The sequence below is a fragment of the Nilaparvata lugens genome, chromosome 5, assembly GCF_014356525.2.
Source record: "Nilaparvata lugens isolate BPH chromosome 5, ASM1435652v1, whole genome shotgun sequence".
Taxonomy (NCBI): Eukaryota; Metazoa; Arthropoda; class Insecta; order Hemiptera; family Delphacidae; genus Nilaparvata; species Nilaparvata lugens.
Window position 1 is genome coordinate 9,462,486 of NC_052508.1, and position 26,142 is coordinate 9,488,627.

Consider the following 26,142-nt stretch of genomic DNA (forward strand, 5'->3'; position numbering starts at 1 on the left):
TCATCATCCCATCTGAACCACTAGACTGATTAACTTGAAATATTACCTATAGATTCTCAATTAACCGAGAATGGTTATAGGCCTATTTTCAATTTTTCTAGATTTCATTACGTCAAGTTTTCAGTTTATTAAGTTTTAAAATAACACGGGTTTCCTGAAAGTAATGAATAAAATATATATTTGACTTAATCTATTATAAATGTAGCCTACTGTATACTGAGCAAGAAGGTGAGTTTGTACTGATTGCTCATTCAATGCTTTTCAAAAACATAGAAATTTGTTGTGAAGATTTTTCCAATAAATTGAGAAACTTGTTATCAAACAAAACAAATCAACCATTCAAGTAAACTTGCGATCTCACTCCATAAGTGAGAAAGAAGTTACACATCCAAAAATACACGAATATTTATAAAGACTATCACTATTGACAATTGACATACTTGTGTCGTAACAAGATAAGCTATGTTCACTAACTTTGAATCAGTCTGTAAATATTTGTAATTCTAGTCAACTCTTTTGTCCGAAAAAGGTTGATAAAGTCATAAACTTCTCAAAAACACTCAGCTGGAGCTTTGAACCCTTTCTCTTTCATGGTAAACATAGGAGCGGAGATCAAGATTGTGTAAATATACAAACACTACAGGATAAAAATGGAGCAGTGGCGCCATAAAAATTCCTGGATCTCTCTTCTACTATCTCTTTGTCTGTCTGTAACCTGAAAGTTTCAGTCTTTCTAAAAATTTGAGCGTTCTGGAGTGGTAAAAAGTACATGAATTAAAGTATTCTTTAAAATAGGGTATGTGGACGAACAGTGAAATTTGTAAGGATATTATTCACAAAAACCTTTTCTGAAGTAATGACGATGATTCTGTGGTAGAAATTCCGTGAATGTTGAATAAAAAGAGTTGTAATAAGCCTACATAGAAAAAGCTTAGACAATGAACTGTAATGTAATGAAAATGTAAACTGTGAAGCTGCTGTTTTCATTGGTCAAGTTTACTTGGAGTAAATTTTCCTTTATTCATTTATTATTTATTCATTTATACGATAAGTACATTATCAAAATGATGGGTATTCTTCGATTCAAGTTTTCATAACCTCCAAATAATATAATTAAGATGTAAAACTCGAATTAATCTCGAAGATTTCTTCTTACTTATACTTTTATTGCATCATACTTTTATATATTTAGTTGTTTTTATATATTCTACATTGACTGACAACTGTTCTTATCTGATTTTCCAATTTGTAGGTTGGATGTACCTTCAAAATTCGAGTTGAATCCAAAAGTCAAACATGTTCGACATCTACTTGAATCAACAAAACTTGGAGAAGGGTCTACATTGGTAAAGTGGATTCAATTTTCTGTTCTTGTAACTCTACTTCAAGTTTGCAGAATACATTCATTTTACACAAACGTCAAGAAAACTTGATCAAGTGTAAACTGAGTGCCAACACTCCTTAATGAATGAATCGAGAGAGAGAGAGAAAGAGAGCGAGTGGGAGAGTGATTGTGAGAAATAATTCAATGTGATGACGACTTTTAACCGCGGTTAAATTTAATAGACGTACGTGGAACTTCAAGTACGAATGAACAATGTAGCAAAAAGCGGTCACGAGAAACCGCTATGATCAACGAATACTCTGTAATTTGGAATTTGATACAGTATCAAGGCGGGACAAGAGAGAAAGAGAGAATCAGCGAGAGAGAGAGAGAGAGTGAGTGAGAGTAAGTAGGAGAGCGATTGTTAATAATGATTCACGACATTCCTAGGTAAAGCCTTGAATGAGACAGATCCGATTCCCAGATACTGTCCTAGTCATGCTAGGGCGATTAATCATTATCATAGTCATCTCTCTATGAATTCTACAATTTTTCTGACGTTTTACAATACAACAGTAGTAATGTTTTATCAAAATAAAACTACAAGTCACATCACAATGATTATATGATTCTGAGGCAGATGAATTATTGAAATCTCAGTCATGTCGGTAGGAAAATACACAATGGAAAGTCAGTCAGGCTTTACACTGTCTAATGGATTTTTACTAGAATAAAAATACAAGATAAAATAATCACTAAAATTACAAGACACTGTGTAACTGTAAGATTAGTGACAGATGAAAGTATAGAAGATGAAATAAAAACACACATAATATTGTTAAATTCTACAGTTTAAAAACTGTAAAATTGTCAATTGTCAATATTATGTGTGTTTTTATTTCATTATGGAAAGGTTCTACAACATTGACAGTCACTCAATCGAATTTTTAAGTATAGAAGATACTATTCTATGAACATTATCAAGGATAATGTAGATTTTCTACAAACACTATTAAATATTTATACCAATACAATGATCAATGAAACATTTCACAAGTTCTTTAGTGTTTTACTCACTTCTTCTAGTCTAGTTAGGGATGTCAATCCCGGGACTGATTTCCAATCCCGGTATTTCGGGATTATCCAATATCAATCCCGGGATCCCGGGACTGATCCCGGGATTGGCAAAAATCAGTTTAATGCATTTTTAACCAATTGTTCCTCCTCAATTATATGTTCAGTAACAGTGTGTGGAGATGAAAAAGGGCCCATTAAAGAGAGAGAGGCTATTATTAAAATAAAAAAATATAGTTGGGAATAATATTAAAATTGAACATTATATTTCTATAAATGTTTTCAAGATTATAGGAGTAACTGTTTTATTCCATGTCCTACCTTAAATTTGCTGTATCCTAGATGATAGCGAGAACTGAGGAAAGCGAGATAACTCATCAGAGTCTTTTTTTATGTGGACAAAAGCATTTCTATCCTACATCAGGACGGGATAGAGCTCACACTTTAATTACGTCAAATACTGTAAAGTGAATTAATATCACTTGAATTAATAATTTTAATAATAAAATAGAATACTTTTTGTAAGACCGTAACGCCATACCGACCAAACAACGCGAAAGCTGAACCACTACACTACTAAATGAAATTTCGTAGAGCAACTATAATATTTACTTCAACTAGATATTCTACTTATGATAGAGAAAGAGAAGAGGAGAGGACAGAAAGTATGTATGAGGAAAGAGAAGACAGAGAGTGAATCGTTAGTGCTTTTTTATTTCTGATTTCTGAAGTCTTTTCAAAGTTCGGAATGCATTTCAAGGAAATGCCATCAGCACTATTGCAAATATTGCGCCGTCTAGACTGGTATAATTGTGGTGCTGTGTAAACAGAAACAAACGTAGAGGCATAACAATCAATGAACAACCATTCTGCCAATTATGCGAACTAATAATGCGAATTCTATTAAGCCAGTAAAGAGTAGGCTTCAGTATACAATCAATATTATGTATATGCAACTGTAGACTGTGCCTGTAAAATAAATTAGTCAAACACTTAGAACAATAAATTAGTTATAGAAACTCATATTCATCACCATGAATAAATTCCATATTGAATTGTTTTTGGAAAAGTATGATTCACAATTTCAGGTTTTCAATCCCGAAAATCCCGGGATTGACGCTAAAAAATCCCGGGATTGTTAGGTATCAAAAATGGACCGGGATCCCGGGATTCGGGATTCGGGATCCCGGGATTGACATCCCTAAGTCTAGTACATAGGATATAATTGCTGAGCGGATCAATATCAGTCTACATTTCACTCTTTTGCTAGGAAAACGTGTTTTGGTTTGTCAAGGTTTCTTGTGATTCTCGAGTTTATTATTGAAGATTTTTCTCAAATTAAATGTACTGTACTTGCAAGTTTTGACTATTTTGATAGATAATTATTAATTACTGTTTTATCAAACGAAAATCCCAATTAAATGCTGTAAATCACCCCGAAGACCTCTGCTAAATATTGACAACAGGGTAAACAGCTAGATGGAAATTCGATGAGCGCTACTATACAAAAATTATTTGTCAGCCCGGGAATCAAACCCGGTACCTCCTAATTGCCGGAATGCTTACACCAAACTGACAATCTCTGGAAAGCAGCGCTCATTTTATACGAAGCCATAGCGGCCAGTCAGTCTACAGATGGAAATTTTGATAGACCTTCAGGGAAATACTGTGCAATAGATACACATTATTTGTCTTTTCTATCTGTTCATATTTTAATGATACAGTATAGTTAAAAAATTGTATCAAGACAACTGCCATTCTCACAACATTCTCAATTCAAGGTTGAAAAGACGACTCCAACAACTATCGATAAACTAGTTCTCATGAGTACATTAACATAAAACCGCAATTTTTATTCACTTTTGCAGTTCATAACTACAGCTTTAATCAACTTGTTACTGAAGTGTTTCCTTCTCTCACTCCTATGTCCAGAAATATACATCAGTAGTAGACTAAAATGTATGATTTTTGTCTTTTTTCACATATTTATCAAGAATTCCTCAACGAGACTCATTTTTCTACCCAAAACTACCAACTTACAAGCCAACTGACAAAACAGACCCCAATATATACCAACTATACAACTTTTATTTCTTACTAAAATTATATTACTGATATTAGACACTGTTTTTGGTGAGATATTGATCCATAACTAGTAGTTCTGTGAAAAGTAGACCTCACGCAGTATTCTCATCCACAAGTACCTTGAAACTATAGACCTTATGGAAATACAGCAATAGACTGGCTTCTCCACACATCTGTGTAATCACTTGTCAGCTGATTTATGATGAATAATTCTAAGTCTGATTCTTACTCTAATATTGACGTATGAAGGAGGCTCCTTTTTCCTTTTATATTATCCTTGAAATGCAAAATTTCCAAAAACCTTGTATATACGTCGACGCGCAATTAAAAAAGGAGCATACCTGTCAAATTTCATAAAAATCTATTACCGCGTTTCGCCGTAAATGCACAACATATAAACATTTAAACATTCAAACATTAAGAGAATGCCAAACCGTCGACTTGAATCTTAGACCTCACTTCGCTCGGTCAATAAAATACTATTTAAAATATCAAAAGTTTATTGAGAAGTTATATACATGTTTCACCAGCTATGGTGACATCTTTAGTGTGAAAATTCAATAACAAAGTACAATATTAACTTTTGAATTTTCTGACTGAAGACACCAAAGGTATTGAAACATCTAAATTTTCAATAAATTCGTGATATTTTTAGACAATATTCTAGTGCTTCATAATACAACTTATATTTTCTACAATATACTACTTATATTTTTAACTAGGCTACCTACTCATACAGGATGACACAGAATAACGGGAACTTTTAAATCTGTGTTGACGATTCCTCATTGATCGCTGCAACATCTGCGTTTCCTGGTCCCATGATCTGTCCACCTGCGATTTTCTGTTTGTGGAGCTATCTCAAGTCAAACGTTTTCACAACTTGACCAATAACTGTGGTTGAATCATAACAGACAATTCAAAATGAAATTAACAATATCCCAGCTGAAATGGTGCAGTAATCGTTCAGGAATCTCAACACAGATTTCAAGAGTGTATTCGTGCTTGAAGAAGTAATTGTCAAAAAGTGATAGATGTTATTAATAATTCTCAAATGGCAAGTCTTGAACTTCACATTAGTTTGAATTGAATCATTTTTGCCCTTCCCACTAATGTTTTATGGCGTTATTAAAAGTTCCCGTTATTCTGTGTCACTCTGTATTTTTAGGCCCTACAACTTGATTATTGGTTCGATCTCAACCTATCTACTATCTAAACCACACGTACATTATTCTCAACCTTCACCCTTGAGGGTCTTTTTTTGTTGGAGTTGAACAGCAGATGAACGAGTTTCAAAATCTACCCTCTGCACAGGTCCATTCTTTCTCACTCACCCTCGCTCACTCTCTTTCCCTCAATCACTCTATCTCTCTCACGCTTTATTTCTCTCTTTCACTCCTCAATCTATCCATCTGTCACGGGTACTGCTCACATCTGTTCCTCCACTTATAGTTTTATTCATTTTCTCTACATCCTCCACACTCTTCCTCTACATCCTCCACACTCTTCCTATCCAGAAATTCACGTCTCACTTCTCATCTAGTATTTTCAGCCTGGCATCGTAAAAGCAAATTGTAAGTGAGAAACCCTAATCACTGTTCTCGATCATTTACCATCACTAAAATAACCGAACATGGCTGCAATTTATCTTGAGAAAAGACTTTACAAGAAAAATAGTGCTTGGGAATAGTACAAGTCTATAACGATATGGGTAGGCCCTACATCTGCCTCAACTGTATGGAAGTTATTTTGGCGTTGTTCCATAGTCAATCAAGACTAATTCATTTGTATGATCACTCTAGCAAGCCTGTAACAACACTGCACAAGAGCTACTTCGATATACTGAAGTATAAAAGCTATATAGCCTACTTTTAGTATTATTGCATTACATTTTTCACATATTTTATATAATTACACACTTCGATTTCATTCGAAATTAAAGAATAACAATGATAAAAGGGTTGATACACATATACAATGTGTTATTCCTTGAGAAGTGTGTTTTGAGATTACAGTGTAATTATTTTTTTTGCCATATTTTATTGAAAATATTTCAAAACTCAATAATAATATTATTGAGAACTATAAAAGAAGCAGAAGGGCAGGATTTTCAAGTAGTGGTTTACACGAGAAAAAATGAGCCAAGTTTAAGATAAGAATAATAAAATCACTTAACTTGTATGGGCTACTTTTTTAAATGAATAAAAACATGGAAAAAGTTTTATGTTTTAAATAAAAACGGTACTTCTTGTTTATAAATTGTTTTTATTGATTTTAATAAGAATAATAACTATATTACGACGGAAAGGTGCAGTATCTTAAACAAGAATGTTTGAAGAATTTCAAATTTAAGAGGATAAGATTTCATTTTCAATAAAAAATTGGGTAACAGGATTAAATATCACCCTGTATATTCTCTGCTATACTATTACAGGTACACTGTACTTATACTTTTTCCAAACAATCCTACAAGATATGCAACACGTTGAGTGATGAACGATAAGACGAAATAAAACAAGAAGATGAGAAACGAACACAGAAATGAACGTGATGCAAAGACAGGAAGCAAGCATTTCCTCTCAACACTATCAAGACCTGTCCCTTCCTTTTCAACTTCTCTTCCTCTGAGTCTTCGTCACTTCTTCTTTTTCTTCTTCTTCTTCTTCTTCTTCTTCTTCTTCTTCTTCTTCTTCTTCTTCTTCTTCTTCTTCTTCTTCTTCTTGATTATTTTCTTTTCCCATTCTCCACTCTTTTCTCTCTCCTTGATAACATTTCTGTTAATATGTAATTTAATTTCGAAGAGAAAGATGTAGAATAAGTCTATAAAAATAGACAAACGCAAGCTTGAAAAAATAATCCTTGATCACATACAAAACGCATGACAATTAGACAAAATTTGTTGAGCTCTCTATTTTCATGCGTTTTTTTTAAGTAATTAAGGATTATTTTTTCAAGGTTGCGTTTGTCTATTATAGACTTATTCTACATCTTTCTCTTCGAAATCAAATTTTCTACAAGTTCTGTTAGAAAATATTTTGTTTTTATTGTGCATTTAACATAGTAAATCTGCTTAAAACCTTAAAGGCACTTGTTTTTCGGAACCAAGTTTCGCGTATTTCGTCACATATCTTAAAAATTACTGTAGCTAACTGTCTGGAAACGGTTTTATTCAATTTCTCAGTTCATTTTATATAATTACACACTTCGATTTCATTCGAAATTAAAGAATAACAATGATAAAAGGGTTGATACACATATACAATGTGTTATTCCTTGAGAAGTGTGTTTTGAGTTTACAGAGTAATTTGTTTGCCATATTCTATTGAAAATATTTCAAAACTCAATAATAATATTATTGAGAACTATAAAAGAAGCAGAAGGGCAGGATTTTCAAGTAGTGGTTTACACGAGAAAAAATGAGTCAAGTTTAAGATAAGAATAATAAAATCACTTAACTTGTATGGGCTACTTTTTTAAATGAATAAAAACATGGAAAAAGTTTTATGTTTTAAATAAAAACGGTACTTCTTGTTTTTAAATTGTTTTTATTGATTTTAATAAGAATAATAACTATATTACGACGGAAAGGTGCAGTATCTTAAACAAGAATGTTTGAAGAATTTTCTAATTCAAGAGGATAAGATTTCATTTTCAATAAAAAATTGGGTAACAGGATTAAATATCACCCTGTATATTCTCTGCTATACTATTACAGGTACACTGTACTTATACTTTTTCCAAACAATCCTACAAGATATGCAACACGTTGAGTGATGAACGATAAGACGAAATAAAACAAGAAGATGAGAAACGAACGTGATGCAAAGACAGGAAGCAAGCATTTCCTCTCAACACTATCAAGACCTGTCCCTTCCTTTTCAACTTCTCTTCCTCTGAGTCTTCGTCACTTCTTCTTTTTCTTCTTCTTCTTCTTCTTCTTCTTCTTCTTCTTCTTCTTCTTCTTCTTCTTCTTCTTCTTCTTCTTCTTGATTATTTTCTTTTCCCATTCTCCACTCTTTTCTCTCTCCTTGATAACATTTCTGTTAATATGTAATTTAATTTCGAAAAGAAGATGTAGAATAAGTCTATAAAAATAGACAAACGCAAGCTTGAAAAAATAATCCTTGATCACATACAAAACGCATGACAATTAGACAAAATTTGTTGAACTCTCTATTTTTCATGCGTTTTTTTAAGTAATTAAGGATTATTTTTCAAGGTTGCGTTTGTCTATTATAGACTTATTCTACATCTTTCTCTTCGAAATTAAATTTTCTACAAGTTCTGTTAGAAAATATTTTGTTTTTATTGTGCATTTAACATAGTAAATCTGCTTAAAACCTTAAAGGAACTTGTTTTTCGGAACCAAGTTTCGCGTATTTCGTCACATATCTTAAAAATTACTGTAGCTAACGGTCTGGAAACGGTTTTATTCAATTTCTCAGTTCATTTTACATAATGTACGCTGAATTTAGCACCTTAATTAACATCCAAAAAATACCCGTAGGGCAGGGGAACTGAAATTCAGACGAAATCTTTCACTCTGTATGGCAAATTGGTAACAAAGCATTTTCGGACCTATGTTAATTAGTACTGTTTTTCTTAGTTTTTTTCTTATGGTCACCTTTTTTCAGAACATCCTGTATAAATAAATCAATGGCAGGATATAAATTGATTTCAGATGATTGCAAGTCGGAGAGAGACAGTTTTGACAATCTCGTAGCTGATTTCAAGCATGTAAGAGAGAGGAAGTGATAGACCTCTCCAAATGAATAAATTAATGGCAGCTTATAAATGATTTCAAGTCGCAGTGTGACATTGTTAACAATCGTAGAGCTGATTCGGAGTAAGATAGAGAAAGACAGTGTTAGCAATTTTTGAGCTTATTTCAATCAAACAAGTAAGAGAGAGAAAGTGATGGACCTCTCCAAATAAATAAATTAATGGCAGGTTATAAATTGATTTTAGCTGATTCCAAGTCGCAGTGTGACATTGTTAACAATCGTAGAGCTAATTCGAAGTAAGATAGAGAAAGACAATGTTAACAATTTTTGAGCTTATTTCAATCAAACAAGTAAGAGATAGGAAGTGATGGACCTCTCCAAATAAATAAATTAATGGCAGGTTATGAATTGATTACAGATGATTGCAAGTCGGAGACTTGTGTTAACAATCTTAGAGCTGATTCGAAGTGAGAGAGAGAAACAGTGTTAACAATCTCAGAGCTGATTTCAAGCAAGTGAGAGAGAGAGAGACAGTGTTAACATTATCTTGTAGGCGTAATATTTGGAACGGAAGAGATCGGTTGTAGTTACAGTGTCAGGCTATCAACATCAGCGCTGTTGCAATGTCATCAACATCAACAGGGCATCACGCCATCAGCAGGAGTCAACAGCACCTCATCAAACAATTTATTTGAATGGCCGTCACCAACCAAGTCTGCTTACAACACTTATTTATGATCTAAGTCTTCTTCATCCGCTTCTTCACCATCATCTACCTAATATGTTTCTTATCCACAGCATTGTCTCCCTAATCTACTTCTTTATCCTACGTCTTTATCCTCCTATTCTCTGTCTGTTTTTTCAACATTATCATTATCATTATCTATTTCTTTACCTTCAAAGTCTATCTATTACTTCAACATCTAATCTACTTCTTTATCCTCAGCATAAAGTGGAAGAGGGGGCTCTTACTGCCTCAATTTCACCCACATCACTTTTGAAATTGTAAAGTGTAAATAAAAGGCATTTATCTATCTATCTATCTATCATATTCGTTGTCTACTTTTTCATCATCATCATCATCTTCTTCATCTAATTCTTCACGTACAAATTCTCTATCTACTTCCACACCATCATCTTCCTAAACCACATCCTCAGCATATCATTTGACTACTTTTTCAAAATCATCATCTTCTTCTTCATCTATTTCTTCACCCTCAAATTCTTTATCTCTTCAACTTCACCTACTTCATCATTCTTTCTCTCTTCTTCATTTGCTCAATCTTTCTTCTTCTCTTAGTTTCTCCATCACTCTGCCTTTCGAATTCCTTGTGTACAAAATCTTTTTCCTCGTCCTCTTTTTCTTCTTCTTCTACTCCTCCTCCTCCATTCCCTCTTTCTTCTTCTTCTCCTCCTCCTCCTTTCCCTCTTTCTCCTTCTTCCACACTATTTTCTTCTTCATTATCCTTTCTCCCTCCTTCTTGTTCCTTAATCTTTCCTCTCCTCTTAGTTCCATAGCTGCTTTTCAAATTTTACGTCCACAAAATATCCTTTCTCTATCTCTTTTTTTTCTTCTTTAACTTCTCCTTCTTCTTCATCATCTTCTCCATCTTTACCTTCACCTCCTCATATTACTTCTTCTTCTTCATCTCGCCCTCCTTTTCCTCCTTCTCAACTACTCCTAATTCTACTCTTCCTTCTCATTCCACAACATCTCCTACTCCATTATCCTTTCTCACTCATTCTCGTTCCTCGATCTTTCTTCTCCTCTCAGTTCCTTCATCACTCTACCATTCAAATTCTTCACAAAATGTCCTAGCCTCACTGAAAGACCACTTGAAACGCAAAATTCCTCTCCCACAATTCGTTGCCTCACTGAAAGTCCACTTGAAACAAATTGATGTGTTTTATGCCACCCCGCTGGTCCAACAATCATCATAATTACAACTATGCCTCTACTCAATCCACGTCTATTCTAGGAGAAACGAAACAAGTCCCAACATCCAAGCCGCCATATCAAATGAACACATTCTAATTGACCGAATCTCTCTCTCATTACTTGATCGAAACCAGTATCACAATATTATTGACTGCTTTATGAAAGTGGTCTCACTCACTAACCAATGATTAACTCCGGTCTCATCAACTAACCAATGATTAACTTCTAGTCAAGTTCAAGTTATCGAAGAAAATAACCCCGGTTTAACTAATATCACTTCAACTCATCAGAAACACTTTCACTTGATATGATTTCATTGCTGGCTTTCATTTCATATCAACACTGCTGCTATAGTCATGTCATCATCAAGTAGAAATCATTCCACATAATAAAACAATAAGGCCGTGTTGCACAAATGCCGGTTAAATTTTAACCGTGATTAATTTCACGAGAACCAATCAGAGAAGGCTTTTTTGATAATACGGATTCTCTGATTGGTTCTCGTGGAATTAATCACGGTTAAAATTCAACCGGCTTTTGTGCAACCGGCACTAAGTGTAATCTACAATACAACTTCAGAGTCGCTGTTATTATTGACCGAACGAAGTGAGGTCTAAGATTCAAATCGACGGTTTTGTATTTCTCTTTATGTTTAAATGTTTGAATGTTCAAATGTTTAAATGTTTATATGTTGCGCATTTACGGCGAAACGCGGTAATAGATTTTCATGAAATTTTACAGGTATGTTCCTTTTTAAATTGCGCGACGAAGTATATACAAGGTTTTTAAAAATTTTGCATTTCAAGGATAATATAAAAGGAAAAGGGAGCCTCCTTCATACGCCAATATAAGAGTAAAAATCACACTATAGAATTATTCATCATAAATCAGCTGTCTAGTGGACTATAATACTACTCGTTCAAAAACATCGAACATCCTGAAAATGTATCTCTCCATCAACGTTATAGCATAGAGAAACAATAGCGTAAGTAGATATCCCATGGTATAGGGAATTTATGTCGCAACTTTTACTGTTATCTCAAGCCGATTACTGTCGATTATTGTCAATTTTTACTGTTTTGTTGGGGTGAGAGTGTATGAACGGCACAATATGAGAGACTACCAGCGTCACACAGCTGCATGGGAAAGAACTACGTGAACTATCGGCTTGGGATAACAGTAAAAGTTGCGACATAAACGCCCTATACCATGGGATATCTACTTATGCTATCGTTTCTCTATGGTTATAGACAGTTGCAGCCAGACCTGATAACAGCGCTCACACTAACATTCCGGGACGACACGTCACGGTACGATAGGACAGAAAGATCTATGTTTATTTAGGATTTTTTCTAGACATTTTAAATTGATTAATTATTTATTAATTTTTGATAAAACTAATCTTGATACTAATTTTGATACAAAGTTAAGGTCAACTTACTGAGCGCGAGGTCTACTGTTCACAGAACTACTAGTCTACAATACAACTTCAGAATCGCTGTTATTATATTGGATACGGTTAATAATACGGCTTCTCTGATTGGTTCTCGTGGAATTAATCACGGTTAAAATTTAACCGGCTTTTGTGTAGTCACCATAATAAATATAAGAGAAACAGTTTTGGGTTCATCCTGTTGATTCTCACCCAATCATTAATTTGATATTGTGATTGTAGAATGTAATAAATAAATTATCTTAATACTTTTTTGAAAAAAAGATTGGAATAACTCACAGTATAACACTGTAAAAATATAGATATAATCAGCTAACTAAAAGTGAATTGCTCATGTTCGCGGTGCGTATATCTGTACGCACCTTTAGAGAAACAGTTTTGGATTCATCCTGTTGATTCTCACCCAATCATTGATTTGATATTGTCATTGTGGAATGTAATAAATAAATAAATAATCTTAATACTTTGTTGAAAAACATATTGGAATAACTCATTGGTATAACACTGTGTCTCAATAGGCCTATTACAATACAGTAATAATATTCACCAACAAATTCGAATACTGTAGCCTACTCTGTTGTCATTAAAACAGCTCCAAATAACTCACCCAACCCAAACTCACATTGTCTGCTAATTTTGTGGTCGACGATTGGAATGCTTGCTTTGTATTCATTAAACTCGATCAGCAGTCAGCACATTCTGCGGTGATGACACGAAACCTTGATTGCGTTGCCTGTAGTAAAGTCCACGGTATAATGGCAGTGGAGAAAGATAGCAGAACAGCGTTGCCGATTCTCTGTCTTGCTACTCCCTTCTATAGAGTATAGCCATAGCCACCTATAATACAAGGCCCCTGCCTACGATACTGCAACGTCGCAGTGTAGGCCTAGAATCTAATACATGATTGGTGAAAAAGATCAACTGGTATTTTTAAAAATCTTTCTCACCAATCATGTAATAGATTCTAAGCCTACACTGCGACGTTGCAATATCGTAGGCCGGGGCCTTGTATTAGAGGTGGCTATGGTATAGCTGATACCGGAATATCTGATGTAATATTAACTGTACATTATTGTTGAAAATAGTGAATTATATTTCATTCGTAAAGGGAATATATTTTTCAATGATGAATATTTATAAAATTTCATAATTTAGAATAAATATTTTGTTAATTGATCATACTTATACAATGGTAAAAGAACGATCCGGCAACGTTGCGGAGCTAGGAAAGGATAGCAGTATCTGCTTTGTCGAATGATAGACAAGAATGGCAAAACCATTATAACGTGGACCTCACTATAGGAAGATGTTACGAAGATGATAGGGAGATGATACAAAGATGATAGGAAGATGATACAAAGATGATACGAATATGATACAAAGATGATACGAATATGATACAAGGATGATAGGAATATGATACAAGGATGATACGAATATGATACAAAGATGATAGGAAGATGATACAAAGATGATACGAATATGATACAAAGATGATAGGAATATGATACAAAGATGATAGGAAGATGATACAAAGATGATACGGATATGATACAAAGATGATAGCAACACCACTGTTAATCAAATATTGCCATTATAACGTGGACCTCACTAATACGGAGCGGTTCACCGCACGTGGAATCAAATTCACTTTCAACTGTCAGATTTCCTCATGAATAACATCAATGCTAACCCATTCAACCAATACTGACAGCACGATGTAATCTTCCTTTGATGAGATTCACAATCAACTGTCATCAAACACCTCGAAAAACATCAATACGTTTCATTCAACTAATAATGACAGTGTGAAGTGAATCCTCCTATAACTTGGTATACATAGTTAGATCCTGTTTTAACTGACAGCAAACCTCATGAACAACATCAAAGCTTTCTATTAAACTAATACTGGCACTTTTTAATGAATCTTGCTTTGGTAAGATTTACTTTCAACTGACAGCAAACCTCGTAAACAACATGAATACTTACAATTCAACCAACACTGCCACTTTCAAATAAATCTTATCTGAGAAGATTTACTATCAACTGACAGCAAACCTCGTGAACAACATGAATACTTACCATTCAATCAACACTGACACAATCGAATGAATCTTACTCTGGAAGATTTACTTTAAACTGACAGCAAACCTCGTAAACAACATGAATACTTTCCATTCAACCAACACTGCCACTTTCAAATGAATCTCACCTAGGAAGATTTACTATCAACTGACAGCAAACCTCATAAACAACATGAATACTCTCTATTCAACCAACACTGCCACTTTCAAATGAATCTTACCTGAGAAGATTCACTATCAACTGACAGCAAACCTCATAAACAACATGAATACTCTCTATTCAACCAACACTGCCACTTTCAAATGAATCTTACCTGAGAAGATTCACTATCAACTGACAGCAAACCTCGTAAACAACATGAATACTTTCCATTCAACCAACACTGCCACTTTCAAATGAATCTCACCTAGGAAGATTTACTATCAACTGACAGCAAACCTCATAAACAACATGAATACTCTCTATTCAACCAACACTGCCACTTTCAAATGAATCTTACCTGAGAAGATTCACTATCAACTGACAGCAAACCTCATAAACAACATGAATACTCTCTATTCAACCAACACTGCCACTTTCAAATAAATCTTACCTGAGAAGATTCACTATCAACTGACAGCAAACCTCATAAACAACATGAATACTCTCTATTCAACCAACACTGCCACTTTCAAATGAATCTTACCTGAGAAGATTCACTATCAACTGACAGCAAACCTCGTAAACAACATGAATACTTTCCATTCAACCAACACTGCCACTTTCAAATGAATCTCACCTAGGAAGATTTACTATCAACTGATAGCAAACCCAATGAATATAACATAAATGCTCCTGTGCTGAATAATAAGTTGTGTTTTTCTGGCTCTAAATTTTGTAAAACTACTTTTAAAATTTTCAATTATAAGTGATTTGAGTGTGATATTTTTGTTTTCTATCCAGTTTCTCAACTGTTAAGATTCAAAATTCTTAGTTACTGTTGTTTTTGAGTGAAAAAGGACTAACTTTCAGAAAAGTGGAATCATAACCTCATTTTGGACTTTTAAATTATTATCTAAATTTGGGAGAGAAATAGTACAAGGAGTATCCTTAAGCTGCGTACACATATTCGTGCTTCCAACCCGCACCGAGCACGCTCCTCCCTCGTACCGCCCTCGTACCACCATCGAACCACAGTCGCACCGCCCACACCCATCATGAACGTTACGGAAGATGTATAGCTGCGTACACATATTCGCGCTTCCAACCCGCACCGAGCACGTACCGCCCTCGCAGCTTTAACCACTGTTGCTCGCCGGTCGATCAATCGCTCTGCTGGAGTGACGTTCGGTTGCGGAGCAGAGCGAAAGTCTGTACGCACCTTTAGTTTTTCTCTCCCATTCAGTACTTTGTTGTGAAAATTAGAATAATAAATAAATGAATATCCCATTTGAAATATCCCATTCAACCAAAATACTGACAGATTTAAGTGAATCTACCTATGGTGAACCACGTAATGCTTCTCATTCGACCGATGTCGACAGTTTGAGGTGCACCGTGAACCACATCCGTGAACCGTGACTCATGAACGATTATTCAAATATCAGTCTCATTGTTAGAGTGAATGAATGGTCACGAAAGGACCCATTCTATGCAAAGTATATGGCAACAAGATCCGGAGTGATTTGGTTAAAATGACGGGAGAGGTCCTTGGTTGAGTGACGACTGCTTTTTCGGGTTATAAAAAAATTAAAGTTTTTATAAAACTGTCTTGGCAAAGAAGAAAAAACGTTGTGGTTGGGTTGCCTAAAGTGAGGTCCACGTTATAATGGCGGTGGAGATAGATAGGAGAAAAACTCTTCAATGTTTGATTCCATTACGAACTGCTTGTTAAATAATCACTTTGAACAATTAATTACGACATAACAGTCAGGTATTTATATAAATAAAAGCTATTAGCTTCTACTTACATTAGTGTAGCGCTTTCGGACACTAGGACACTCTTTCGAGCGCTTTCGGACACTCTTGAGTGTTGAAGAAGGGCCTAGTGTCCGAAAGCGCTACACTGATGTGAGTAGAAGCTAATAGCTTTCATTTATATAAATACCTGACTGCTATGTCGTAATTAATTGTTCAAAGTGAGGAGAAAAACGTTGCCGATCCTCTGTCTTGTCAATGCCTTCTATAGACGGTAGCTGATACAGGTTTATTGATGTAATATTAACAGTTCATTCTACTTTAAAATAATCAGTTATATTTTATTAAGCAAGAAATTATATTTTTCAATAATTTCAAAATGAATAATCATCATAAAGATGGAATATTTTGTTAATTGATTATTCTACATTGTTAAAAGACGATCTGGCAACAGAGCAAAGCGAGAAAGAGAGCGATATCCGCTTCATTGAATGATAGACAAGGATAGCAATAACATTATTAATCAAACACACGTGGACCTCACTATATCATCCAATGCAAGGACCAATCAGATTCGTTTAATAAGCTACAAGAATCCTTTCTAGCTAATAAGAAAGATTTAAGAAATGTTCATGGATTCTAGACTTATCACCTGAAGAAATTTCCAGTCCAGTATTTTAAAGTCCAGTTTACAGAGGGATTCACGTTTGATAACTCCCTATTCTTAGAACTGACGTGGATCTGTCTTACCAATCATATTCGTTTAATAAGCTAATAGAATCCTTTCAAGCTACTAAGAAAAATCTGGTGTGGCGCACTCACACAACTTTCCTTGCCGTTATGAAAATTGATCACCTGACGCTTGTGTACACGCGCATTTCAAGTCTACTTATAAACAAAGATATGAGCCAGCTGGTGACAGGACAATAACGCTGGAGACATACGAGGTCTGCTATCTCTAAGAATCAACAGTTGCCAACAGTTTGCAATTGGATAATTACATTTTCTACAACTTCGAGCTTATTTTCAATTTTAGGTTAAGATGTTACTGAACATTAATTGTAGAGATTTTCATGCTCAATCTTTTCCACTTGGAATTTTTCGTTTAAATTGTATATGAAGCCTGATAATTGGGAATCTAAAATTAAACTTTGCATAGATGGTGCGAACCCCTGAAATGTTTACAGATATGGGACTTGTGGCAGTTGATAGAGCTTATCAATGACTATTTTAAGTATAAATTTTATCAAAATCGTTGGAGCCGTTTTCGAGAAAATCGCGAAAACCCCGGTTTTTGACAACATTTTCGCCATTTTATGTTATCCTCCATCTTGAATTGCATTAGATCGAAATTGTTTGTGTCAGATCCTTATATTGTAAGGACCTCAAGTTCCAAATTTCAAGTCATTCCGTTAATTGGGAGATGAGATTTCGTGTACGCAGACGCACATACACTCATACCCAATACTCACATACAGACCAATACCCAAAAACTACTTTTTTGGACTCAGGGTATCTTGAATTTAGAAATTGGGGTACCTTAATTTTTTCGGAAAGCAATACTTTCCTTAGCTATGGTAATAGGGCAAGGAAAGTAAAAACCAATCAGATTTTGTTGAATGAGGTAATATAAATGTTTTTAGCTACAGTACTAAAAAAAGAAAGATTAAAAATTTTGAGATTTAGCTACAGTACTAATACAGTAGAAAAGATTTTTTAAAATGTTCATGAATTTGAGAGTCTTATCGTCTGAAGAAAATTCAGTCCTTGGAAAGACGTGTGAAGTTCAGAGAAATTCACGTTTGACAACTCACGACAGCCAATGGGAGTTCAGTAGGAAGGAAGGAGTTCAACCGATGACAAACTAGCCAGTGATAGAGTAGCGTTTTTGTCTGCTGTTTTGTTAATGGTACATGACAGCTTATATCAGAATATAGTCTATTATTTATAATTAATAAAATGACACTGATTCATTCACTCACTCATTCATAATCAACAGTAATAACAATATACTAGACCAAAATACGTTCAAATTTGGCTGATATACGTTATTAAATACAAATTTTTCTTGGAGTTTCACTTCTACTTCATTCCCTGTTTTTCCTTTTTGATCATCTCCAGTAAAATTTCCTCTAATTATAATTAATATTCTAACTCTTTTCTCCCCCTATACCACCTTATTATTTTTTGTTTTCTTGTATTTTCCCAGAAACTCTCTTAGGATGAGGATTACCTCAATAGTATTTTATTAGTCTAGCATCTTCAAGATGTTGGAATAGTCAGTATGTATTATCATAATCCATGATATTCATAATTGATAATATTGTAATGTTAAGTGCTTGACATTGCTGAGAAAAGCTCGTCTACAGCAATTTCGATGGTGGCCCCAGACAATGGATGCAATAAACGGTAGCCATAAAGGAAGTCCTAAATACCGTAATTATTCTTAAATACTATGTGCGATGTCCATTCAAAAAAGGCATTCAAAGACGCCAAAACACGCAATAATATTCCTAACTTCTTCTTCGTCTTTCTCTCCGTCTTCTTTTCCTTCTTCATCATCATCATCATCATCATAATCATCTTCTTCTTCTTCTTCTTCTCCCCCTTCTCCTTCTACATCATCATCCTCCTCTTCTTCTTCTCCTCCTCCATCTACATCATCATCATCATCCTCTTCTTCTTCTTCTACTTCTTCTTCTCCTCCTCCTTCTCACTCTCCTCCTCCTACCATGATTTTGGTAGAGAGTTAGTGGGAAGGATATTTTTAATATTCTTTCCGAAGAATGGACATTGATATGTCCAAGGCTCCGCCAATTTATGTAGATGCATAACAATATTATCTTTAGTTATTACAAATTGCTTTTTTCGTTTCATATACAGTTCAATAATTATTTTCTTAGTCTATATTATGTAAATTCATCTATAATGTTGCTGTATTGTAAGCTATTTTATATAAGTGTATAGGCCAGTATATATTGTAATCTACATAAATAAAGTACTCAATCAATCAATCAATCCTCCTGCTTCTTCTTCTTCTTCTTCTTCCTCTCCTCCTTCATCTTCTTCTTCTTCTTCCACATCGTACTTCCTCCTAGTCCTGCCTTCTTCTCCTCCTCTCTTCTTCTTCTCCTTATCCTTCTACATTATCATCATCATCATCCTCTTCTTCTTCTTCTTCTTCTTCTTCTTCTTCTTCTTCCCTCCTTCTCCTTCTACATCATCATCATCCTCTTCTTCTTCTTCTTCCTCTCCTCCATCATATTCTTCTTCTTCTTCTTCTTCTTCTTCTTCTTCTTCTTCTTCTTCTTCTTCCACATCGTACTTCCTCCTAGTCCTGCCTTCTTCTCCTCCTCTGCCACTCTTCTCTTTCTTCTAATTTACAACATTCTCTTTCTTTATTTCCTTTCTCCTTCATTCATTTTCATTTCTCACTCCACCAACTAAACTTCCAGTCATTGTCTATTCGTACTTCATTCGATTCTTTAATTTGAGAAGTATTTCCTGTTAAGATCATCAGGCTTTGTAGAAACCGAGAAGTAAAAACGCCGAGAAACTGTTAATTTCCATTGTCCAAGCCATTTCCTGGAGTTTTTTCATTTTAATTATCCTCTTCATTTCTGCAGGAATTTCTCACTTTCAGAGACGTTCATAATTGAATTTAATTTTTATTTCATTAAAGTAACACGTTTTCCATTTCCTTTCGTGTTCAACGCCCACAGCTCATAATAATTCATGACTGATATAGTACTGAATAAGAAGACTAGATTGATATTGTCCAACCACAGATTTTTAAAAAATCAAGAAAATCTTTATTTCAGTTTTTGTTCACTAGAGATAGATAAATGGACATAGATTGATGTTTTAGAACAATCTAGATACCGGTTTCGGTTGTTACACTATCTCTGGTGAACTAAAACTGAAATAAAGAGCATCAATATTTATACACCAACGGCCGAGCACTGTGATTGGAAGCTGTGAACTGTCACGGTCAGCCATTGGCCTGGATAAGCCACTCCCAAATTAGCGGTTCATACAGACATCACAATCGGCTGGCGATTTTCTAATCAAGCCGTAAATGTGTGTTCGTATTTATATTTAACTAGCCGTCAGGCTCGCTTCGCTCGCCATATTCGTCTAGCCAGGGGGCTCTGCACCCTGGACCCACGACTGGATCATCCAAAAATGAGATCAGCGGACTCGCTTCGTTCGCCTGCATTTTTCATTTGAGCATGCTTCTTTCCATCAGAAAGTCAAAGTACTGAGAAAACGCAGAAAAGCTGAAAAACGTTAGAAAAACGCTGATTTTGGGCGTATCTTTGATGAAATATTAAAGTCACCTAATCACAAAATTTTCAGACCATAGCTAAACCTCTGTACCAAATTTGAAAATTTTCTATTACTTGATGAAATAACTGAGAAAACGCAAAAAACGCAAATTTTGGATGTATCTTTGGCGTTATTTCAAATTCCTTCTAACACAACATTATTACACCCCAGCTGAGCTTCTGTAATGAATTTGAACATTTTCTGTTCATTTGTTTTCGATAGAGCTGAGAAAGCGCAAAAAAAACGCTGGAAAAACGCAGATTTTGGGCGTATCTTTGGCGTTATTTCAAATTCCTTCTAACACAACATTATTCCACCCTAGCTTAGTTTCTGTACTAAATTTGAACAATTTCTGTTCATTTGTTCTCGATAAATCTGAGAAAAAGCAAAAAACGATGGAAAAACGCTAATTTTGGGCGTATCTTTGACGTTATTGCAAATTCCTTCTAACACAACATTATTACACCCTAGCTGAGCTTCTGTACTAAATTTGAACATTTTCTGTTCATTTGTTCTCGATAAAGCTGAGAAAACGCTAAAAAACGCTGGAAAAACGTAGATTTTGGGCGTATCTTTGGAAATTTTTTCAAATCCGTTCTTAGTGCGCCTCTGAAGGGCTAACTGAACATACCTACCAAATTTGAACGTTTTAGGTCCAGCAGATTTTTAGTTCTGCGAGTGAGTGAGTGAGTGAGTGAGCCAGTCAGTGAGTGAGTGAGTGAGTGCCATTTCGCTTTATATAATATAGATTGTGTTAGCTTGAATAATAAAGCATTTTTTCTATTATATTCTTCATTCTATACAAACATTACAAAATGACGAATCAAAGAACCGAAAAAATTTTATTCGGTATGGATAACCACCAAAATATCACCATATCAAGTCACAAGTATTATTGTCAATTTCTCTATCAAACAATTAAATTTATAGGACCATCAAAGCAAAATACAGTACAGTCAAAAAAACAAAATTATTAATCTATAAAGCATTGAGTGGAATTGACAACAACCAAAAGTATTTTCTTATAAGATTACCCAAATTTGTAATATTTCCTTTTCAAGATAACCAAAATCAAAATTTATGTTTGCAAAATCAGCAAGCACGCAAATATCGTAGGCTATACTAACTCCTCCAATTATTCAAATTTGAAGTTTTGTTTTTGAATTTGCAATTTACAAGAGAGACGAAAAATTTATTGATTTTTATTCATCTAATTCGAGCCCTTGTAACACTCTCGATCATTTATTATTTGCTTGTGGATTTTATTGGGATTGATTGATTGATTGAGTACTTTATTTATGTAGATTGCAATATATACTGGCTTATACACTTATATACAATAGCTTACAATACAGCAAAATTATAGATGAATTTACATAATAGAGACTAAGAAAATAATTATTGAACTGTATATGATATGAAAAAGCAATTTGTAATATAATAACTATAGATAATAATCATATTGTTATGCATCTACATAAATTGGCGGAGCTTTGGACATATCAATGTCCATTCTTCGGAAGGAATATTAAACATAATTATCCTCCCCACTAACTCTCTACCAAACTCTGGGAGAGAGATCCTTTATGGAATTAATGCAGAGAGATGTTCTGCCTCGCAGTAATACCAATTCCACTTTTTAAACAATCGTGTTTATGGTTATACAGTGTGTAGTTATAGTTACAGTGTATAGGGTTGAAGTTTTATCACGAGAAAATTCAAAAGTGTGTATTCTACATAAATAATTCACGAAAAGCAATAGTACACGATTTGTGTAACAACCACGTTCCCCCAAAGTAACGTTCACTTGTCATCTACACCATAAATCCTATCACTTTTACATTTTTGTACCCTGATCCAGCCACCCCTCTCAGTAGATATATCTTCCAACTTAAGCTCCTACAGGGGGAGCAGAAGAGGCGTCTAAATGCCGGCAAACAAGGAGTTTCTGACTGTTTCCATTTAGGTCCGCAGACCAGGTTTAATAGAACAACAGTGGAGATTGTATTCTAGTAGAACTTGATGATCTTCATTGAGGGCCAATTATTCAAATGTCTTATTATTGTAAAGCAGAAAGAGGAAGCTTGCATGACAAGATATTTTTGTGTTGTAGAGTTTGGATATATGTCACCGTATGATTTTCAGGAATGCGATTATTTGCCTACCCAGACAGACAGTAAGGGTACAGACTGTATATCTATTTACATATTTGTTTTATTATCTTGTACTTGTTTTCATGGTTCTTATTTTGTACTTAAAGTAGATTTTGTTATCATGGCGAGTCTGTTGCTAAGGCCGCCATTTTGTCACACCGTCATCAAATGGGAGGAGACTGTCTAGCTGGGCCAATGGCAGGCGTTCATGCCCTTGACCAATAGCAGTACTCGCCTACTAGTATAAATTCTGCTGCTCTTGTATTTAGTTTTAGTTTATCAGAGATTGACAATGTTGTAACAACCGAAACCGGTCTAAGTATCAATAAATCGGTGGTTTTTGATAATTTATTAGTGTTTTTATTTCAGACTGTATGAGCTATTATATTAACAAATATTGCAGACCAATATTTGAATATTGGAAATAATTGAAAATTGAAAATCGAATCTTACATAACGGCTTCACACTCTCTGATAGGAATAAAAACCGAGATGAACTAGAATAGAGAAAGGTACAGATAGAAGACTATTGAAAAACAAATTACATAGAAAACACCCTATAAAATGGTAATAAAGGTGGCAAAACATTCAAAGGTGAAGTACTCCGCCTCTACAAACACCATATGAAAATAATAAACCATACATTTTTTTGTAAAAGGATAAAAAATTTAATGGAATTGGAAAAGAAAAAAGAAACGTAAAAACCAGTAAACATTGAAACGGAATACAAACGAGATAGGGAGGCCCAATATATTTTACTAGACATGCACATTAATCAGATCTCTTACGATCCATGAAAGGGCTAGGGGTGGTTTAAAGGAGGGACTAGAGAAAGAAATAAAGGAAAAGGAAAGACATAGGAACTAGAGAAGGAGAAAGAATTAGTGAAGGTACTGGAGAAGGAAAAAGAGAGAAAAGGGACTAGAGAAGGGAAAAGAGAGAGAGAGAAGGGACAAGAGAAGAAAAACGAGAGAGAGAAGGGACTAAAGAAGGAGAAAGAGGGAGAGAAGGAACTGGAAAAGGAGAGAGAGAGAGAGAGAGAGAAGGAACTAGAGAAGGGAAAAGAGAGAGAGAAGGGATAAGAGAAGGAAAATGAGGGAGAAGTGACCAGAGAAGGAAAAAGAGAGAGAGAAAAGGGACAAGAGAAGGAAAAGGAGAAAGATGTGACCAGAGAAAGAAAAAGAGAGAGAGAGAGAGAGAGAGAAGGGACTAGAGAAGGAATACGAGAGAGAGAAGGGACTAGAGAAGGAAAAAGAGGGAGAGAAGGGACTAGAGAAGATAAAAAAAGAGAGAGAAGGTACTAGAGAAGGAGAGAGTGAAGGAGCTAGAGAAAGGGATAGAGTGAGATAAAGGGGATTGGACCATGAGACGATTTCCTTCATCGCACTCTGCAGTAGGGGAGTTTGTTTTTAGGGCGTAGGGAATGATCAAGATTTTAGGGACATGTAGGAATGCCGCCACATCCCTATCTGAGCCCTGATGACTCATCCACACCTCTGCATCATCTAGGGAATAAATTGCATCAGTGATTCAATTCAACACTAAAGAAGAGGATTCATGAAAATACCACAGTCATCATAGAATAAACAATCTTATATAAAATGTAATCTATTATAATGTATTTATAAATAGGCTATATGTGTTACATCATTATAATTATATGTATAAAATTTTGATTTCCAGCTCAAATACAGAAGTTTTCTCGGACAAAGTACAGTGAAGCTGGTTTTCCACACAACAGTGACATTGAACAGTTGAAATATAATTTTCACAAGCTCTAATTGGACCATTTACACTCAGCCCGGCCGAGTGAGTATGAATAATACCATTAGAACGTATAGGAATTATATTTTCACTGTCACTGTTATGTGCTAATCAAGCTTTTCAATGCAAGTGTAGTGTGAAAATGTCATAAAAGAATTTCCACAAAAAGGTGAAGAGACTGAAGCATTAAAATGTAGCATGAGGATAACACGAAGGAATACGCAAAAAAAGTGACTGACTCAGTGACTAGGTACTATTTTTGTAAAACCTGAATTAGCGTCTACGACTTTAGTGAGGTCCACGTTGTAATGGCAGTATTTGATCAACATTGGTGTTCCTATCCTTGTCTATCGCTAAACAATGCATGTAGTGTTATCCTTTTCTAGCTCTGCAACGTGTGCAGGTATGTTTTAACAATGTAGGAATATAATTAATTAACTAAATATTGAACCTCAATTATGAAATTTATTATTTAATCATTGAGAAATATAGATTCTTTATTCATTTTATACAATAAGTACATTATCAAAATGATAGGGGAGAGGAAAAATAATGTAACCTTGTGCTATTCCTCTCCCAAATTTAGATAACACATGGTCTTGACGAATAAGACATAATTGACTAGTAGTTCTGTGAACAGTAGACCTAATTTCTAAAAATCTTGTATATACGTCGGCGCGCAATTTAAAAAGGAACATACCTGTCAAATTTCATGAAAATCTATTGCCGCGTTTCGCCGTAAATGCGCAACATATAAACATTCAAACATTTAAACATCAAGAGAAATGCCAAACCGTCGACTTGAATCTTAGGCCCATGTTATACGGACAGAAAAAACGCGACAGATTTTTCGCCACGTAGACGCCAAGCCTACCGAACAATGGACGTCACTGTGTGCAAGTTATACGAACGTTCTATCTGTCGCGTCGGACCCTGTAAACCCGGCGTCAGCGTCGACAACGCGACCGGACCGGTAAAATTGGCAGAAAAAACGCGATAGAAATGACGCGAGTACTGTTATACGGGCAGCTTTTACGCGGCAGATCCGTGCTTCCCCCCCACCATACTCCTCCGGGCGTACACTTACCAATCTTTCTACTGGTTGAATACTCTGCTTCATATTGGTCTCCTTTTATTGGATTTCCCCACACACAAGGCAAAGCAGCTCATCAAAGGAAGAAACAGACATCCTGTAGTATTGAAAAAACTTGTCTTCGTACTGCCTGTGTAGTGCGAATGTAGTGTGAAATGTCCCAGTAGTCAATCGGCTACTTAACACAGGGTGTCTGCTCCAACGCCTCTTCTTCCTTTTTGTA

General features: G+C 34.9%; 1 protein-coding gene across 36 annotated transcripts in view; it reads right to left on the reverse strand.

The window, feature by feature from the left end:
• Positions 1–26,142, reverse strand: part of LOC111045692 (Down syndrome cell adhesion molecule-like protein Dscam2) — a 460,637-nt gene that overhangs the window by 393,588 nt on the left and 40,907 nt on the right. The gene's annotated exons all lie outside the window — the stretch shown is intronic.